The following is a 5,799-nucleotide window of genomic DNA, read 5'->3' on the forward strand; positions in this document are numbered from 1 at the left end:
ACAACAACGATGTGGACAGTTTGACAAAGAGCATTTATTGCAGACACCAGGTGAGAAGTGTGAAAGGCACATTTTAAATAGTGGCTGCTTGTTTTCCGTTGAAATAGAAATGCGACTGTGTAAAGGTCACTGCTCTATCGGACAGTCCCAGTCATTGAGCAGTGCAGGGCTTGTGTTGTTTCTGAATGTCACAAACTTGTTGTAAATCCACTGCAAACACCTGGAAAACAGAAGCTGAATACTGCAGTACTGCAGTGGAGTCAGACACTGACACCGTTTGTGTTCCTGCTTTTCATTTAATGATTGTTCATAATGATTATTATTGGGACGATTACATTGATCGCTTTTGTATCTTCTATCTCATCAGTTCTTTCATTCCTGCAGGAAAATACACGAAGGAACCTGACTGGATGTGGTGATTCTTGGACACAAAGAAAAGTGCAGCGAGCTCATTCCAACACACAGTCGGTACAGGATCACTCCCAAAGCACAGAGATACTGCCAGCTCATCAGTTCCACTGGAACAAACAAAAGAAGTAGTCACACAGACACTGATCCCAAAGTCAAGAGACACATTTTCAATCCAACAGTCAAACAACAGCATGAAAGACAGAAGTTGTTTCCATTTCACTCCAATTCAGTACAGCTGACAGGTTGATCCATCAATCACAGTCCAAAAACAAACTCACCATCAGATCTAAATAAACTCTGTCACCATGGTTACATTTTAAATATAAAATCTGAAATAGAACAGACAAAATTTACAGAATTGAAAGGTACAGAATGAATGCAAGGAGGCTTTGAGGGGATTTGGACAGGTTAAATGAATGGGCAAGAAAATGGCAGATGGAATATAATGTGAAAAAGTGTGACGTTCTCCACTTTGGTAGAATAAACAGAAAGACAGAGTATTTCTTAAATGGTGAGAGGCTGGGAAGTGTCGATGTTCAAAGGCACCTGGGTGTCCTTGTTCCTGAGACACTAAAAGCTAGTATGCAGGTGCAGCAATCAATTAGGAAGGCAAATGGTATGTTGGCTTCATTGAAAGCGTATTTGAGTACATGAGTAAAGATGTATGAAGTCTAGATGAGACTGCACCTGGAGTATTCTGTACAATTTTGGTTTCCTTATCTAAGGAAGGATAGACTTGTCATAGAGGGAGTGCAACAGAGATTCGCCGGTCTCATCCCCTCGGATGGTGGGATTGTCTTATGATGAGAGACTGCAGAGACTGGGCCTAAATTCTCTAGAGTTTTGAAGAATGAGAGGTGATCTCATTGAAACAGACAAAGTTCTTCCAGGGTGTCACAGGGTAGATATGGATAGGATGATTCCTATGTCTAGTGAGTCCAGAACAAGGGGACACAGTCTCAGAATAAGGGCAGGCCATTTGAGACTGAGATGAGCAGGAATTTCTTTACTCAGAGGGTGGGAACTCTGTGGAATTCTTTATCCCAGAGGGCTGTGGAAGATCAATCATTGAACATATTCAAGACAGAAATCGATAGATTTCTAAATACTAACAAGATCAAGGGATATGGAGATAGCAGGAAAAATGGCGTAGAGGTAGATGATCAGTCACGATCTGTTTGAATGTTGGAGCAGGCTCGATGGGCTGAATGGCCTAATGCCCCTATTTCCTATGATCCTATGAATCCCAATAATGTACATCAGACGTTAGACCAAGTTATGCATTACATACCAGTTCAAAAATGCCACAGATATTAAGACTGAAAGACACAGTATCAATTCCATTACTACAAAATGAAGGACTTGGAGCTTGCAGACCAGCCCATGTTTAAGATTGAAAGTTATATTTTCATTCACAATCGTTTTCACAGAGCTAAATATTGAATACCAATCCACAACTTGTACAGGACTACCAAATAAAACCTACAACTGTAAAATACTGTTAATCCATATTTTAAATTAAACACAAGGCAAATAAATATTGATACATTAAGAGAGCAGGAAACAGTGAGAGCAGAATGGAGCATAAAGAGCCCAGGAGAGGGAGCAAGAGTTCACTCGGAGAGCAGGGAACAGCGAGAGCAGGCGTCAAAAAAGGCAAAGGAATACACAATTACTGGGAGAACACTGAACGGTGTAGAGGAAGTGAGGGACGTTGGAGTGAATGTCCACAGATCCCTGAAGGTAGCAGGACAGGTCAATAAGGTGGTTCAGCAGGTATATGGAATCCTTTCCTTTATTAACTGAGGTATAGAGTAGAAGGGTGACCTGGTTTCCATGTCAATAAGTCACTGACAGCTAACATGCAGGTGCAGCAAGCAATTAGGAAGGCTAATAGTATGTTAGCCTTTATCGCAAGAGGATTTGAGTACAGGAGTAGTGAATTCTTGCTTCAATTGTATCGAACCCTGGTTAGACTGCACTTGGAGTACTGTGTGCAGCTTTGGTCCCCTTACCTTCGGAAGGATATTATTGCCATAGATGGAGTGCAAAGAAGGTTCATCAGACTTGTTCCTGGGATGGTGGGACTGTCCTATGAAGAGAGATTGGGGAAACTGGGGCTGTATTCTCTAGAGTTTTGAAGAATGAGAGGTGATCTCATTGAAACCTACAAAATATTTAAAGGACAGTCAGGGTAGATGCAGCTAAGATGTTTCCCCTGGTTGGGGAGTCGAGAACCAGGGGACGCAATTTCAAAATAAGGGGCAAGCCACTTGGGACAGAGATGAGGAGAAATGTTATTCCTCAGAGGGTTGTGAATCTTTGGAATTCTGTAACCCAGAGGGCTGTGGAAGCTCCGTTATTGAGTATGTTTAAAGCAGAGATTGATAGATTTCTAAATACAAATGACATAAGGGAATATGAGGAAAGTGTGGGGAAAAGGGCATTGAAGTGGATGATCAGCCATGATCATATTGAATGGTGGGGTAGGCTCGATGGGCTGAATGGCCGACTCCTGCTCCTATGTTCCTATGTTCCTAACTCCACATTGTCGATGAGATACAGCCTCAGGCTGACTTGTCGGGTGTTGCAAACAGATATCACTGCTTCTGATCTTCACCAGAACAGAGAGTGAGATGTAAAATTGATCATCAAACAGACTGTGAGAGAATACAACAGAATAAAACACATGGAAAGACACTGTGGAATAACAAATAGATTTGATTGGAATGTTGAATTTTGATTGGAATGGATAAAACAGCAGAAACAGCAGAATAAATTGGGACAGAAAAGAGAAACTGATGGGAAGAAGGAAGGAAAGAAAGGATGGATCTGTTCACTTTTTTCAGTTTTTTCACTGGTCCATCAAAGCTGGATTAAAAAAAGATGCAAAAAACAGAGAATTTCACCAAAAAGGGAGATTAAATGCTGCCGAAACCTTGGATGGAAGGATGCCCCAACAGATCACCTGTTTAACTGTCTCCTCACTGGGGGATTTCAATCAATGAGCAATATTATTCTCTACTTTTCTTTTGTTAAATGAAACCACTACTGTCACTTGGAGTTAATATCCCTGTGTTCCAACTCCTGAATAATAAAATTGTGAGTTTCGCGATATTTTCTGGACACATTCCCTGCTGAAAGAACTAAGAACTCTTTTCTAATTTACACAATACTATATACACACTCATCAAGCCTCCTAAACGAGCATCCTTGGTGCAGCTCTCTCTTCTCCCAAACCTCATCTCATGTGACTGTTACATCATCACTCTGATTGTGGGAGGGGTTGATCCCACTATCTTCAGCATTAACCCTTTACATCCTCATACTGCACTGTCTGTCCAAAAAAATCGGTGGAGGGAACTTGAATTATCAAAACAGCGACAGCTGCCAGTTGAAAATCAACTCAACCCATCAGAGAGAGAGAGAGAGAATGTCAGAGAACTTCCTGCATCCAGTCCTGACCCTGTCACACTCAGCAGCTGCTCACCCAGACCCCACTCTCATCAACACTGAACATTTTTACTGAGACCCTTCAAATACTGTTTATAAAAGGCCGCAAAGATCAAAGTTCACACAGTTGTATTAAATACAACAAAGTTTAATATCTTCTCACCGTTTCTCGGTAACCACATGAGACATAGGTTTTCTTATTTGGTTCCTTTGATTTTTCTTGTTCCTGACTGACAAATATTCCAAACCTCAGATAAACCCTCCCACTTGCGTCATGTCCCAGTCTCGGTTAAAAGCAACACATAATGACACAAACACTCTCCTTCAGTGAGATTAATATCAAGCTGTTTTCCAGGTTGAATGTAACTGTGAACAAATTTATGTCAAAGAAGTTACCTTTGATGTATCAGCACTGAAGTTCTGTGCAAGGAGGAACAGCCATTCCAAACTCATATCCTTCACAAAGGCTGTTTTTGTATGTGATTGAAATTCATCATGTATTATGAATTGAAGCTCACAAGACACAGATGTCAGTGTTGATAATGAAACTTTTCAAGCCTGTTGCTACTGTGAAATAAGGCTCTGCTGGGAGTTGAACCCAGGATCTCCTGTTTACAAGACAAGTGCTTTAACCAACTAAGCTACAGAGCCAGATTGCAAATGTGCGTGCAATTGATGTCAGAGGAAGACCTTGCAGATAGTGGGCAGACTTTGGCGAGTCAAGAGCTGAGTTCTTCACGGCAGTGTTCCCAGCCTCTGACTCGCTCTTGTAGTTGTAGCTGTAATTGTAATTGTAATAGGCAACCGTCCGTCTCGGAAGACGATGGGCTACACCCGGGGTGTACGTCACTTCTGTGTGAAACATTGTTTGTTGTGGCTGTCGAGGACGACTCGTGAGTGACAATCCCTTCCACAGCTAGTACAGATGAATATCATTGGCCCGAGGTCGACTGATAATTTTTCCTTCCTCTGAGCTCTCTTTCCCACCATCTGGTCATTTCTTTTGTCCTCTGCTTTTCCCATGGTCTTCCTGAATGCCTTTCTCCAGGAATTCCAGTCAGCAGGAAGGACTTCCCATGCATCGACTCCAATCCCAGTCAGCTTGAGATCTCGCTTTGCAGATGTCCTTGTATCACAGACGTGGGTGACCTGTTGGTCTCGTGCTGATAGCAAGCTCACCAAAGAGCATGTCTTTGGCAAAGCGACCGTCATCCATTCAGCACACATGACCCAGTCAACAGAGTCACCGCTGACTCAAGAGGGCAAACATGCTGCAGATCCCTGCACGCTGGTGTACTTCTGCATTCGGCACTCTGTCCTGCCAGGAGATGCCCAATATCCATCTGAGACCGCGGAGGTGGAAGCTGTTCAGCTGCTTTTCTTGGCTTGCATAAGTTGTTGATGCTTCTCTACTATAAAGGAGGGTGCTGAGAGCACAAGCCTGGTACACGCGGAGTTTTGTATTTTCGATCAGTTTGCTGTCGGTTCACACTCGTCTTCTCAACTTTGACATGACAGCTGCAGCATTGACAATCCTGATGCTGATTTCAGTATCAAGGGACAGATTGCTGGTGATTGTTGATCCAAGGTATGTGAAGCTGTTGACAACCTCCAAAGTGAGCCTGTCGATGTTGATGGAAGGTGGAGTCTCTACGTCCTGGCCCATAACTTTGATCTTCCTGCTGCTGATCGTCAGTCCAAACTCCTTGCAGGCCAGGGAGAACCGATATACAAGCTGCTGTTAATGAACTTCATTATGGGATGTCAGCACAGCGTCATCAGCAAACAGCAACTCACAGACCAAGAACTGACTTATTTTGGTCTTGGTGCGCAGTCTTGCCAAGATGAACAGCTTGTCATCAGCTCTGGTATGCAGGTGGACACCCCCATCTGAGTCACTGAAAGTTTAAGATAGCAGCATGGAGAAGAATATGC

The 5,799-nt window shown here is 42.9% G+C and overlaps 1 non-coding gene across 1 annotated transcript; it reads right to left on the bottom strand.

Moving 5' to 3' along the window:
- Positions 1-4,441: 4,441 nt before the first annotated feature.
- On the bottom strand, positions 4,442-4,515 carry trnat-ugu (transfer RNA threonine (anticodon UGU)). Its single transcript has one exon. It is a non-coding gene; the product is annotated as a tRNA-Thr (tRNA).
- Between the last annotated feature and the right edge of the window lie 1,284 nt (positions 4,516-5,799).

The sequence above is a fragment of the Heterodontus francisci genome, unplaced genomic scaffold, assembly GCF_036365525.1.
Source record: "Heterodontus francisci isolate sHetFra1 unplaced genomic scaffold, sHetFra1.hap1 HAP1_SCAFFOLD_167, whole genome shotgun sequence".
Lineage (NCBI taxonomy): Eukaryota > Metazoa > Chordata > Chondrichthyes > Heterodontiformes > Heterodontidae > Heterodontus > Heterodontus francisci.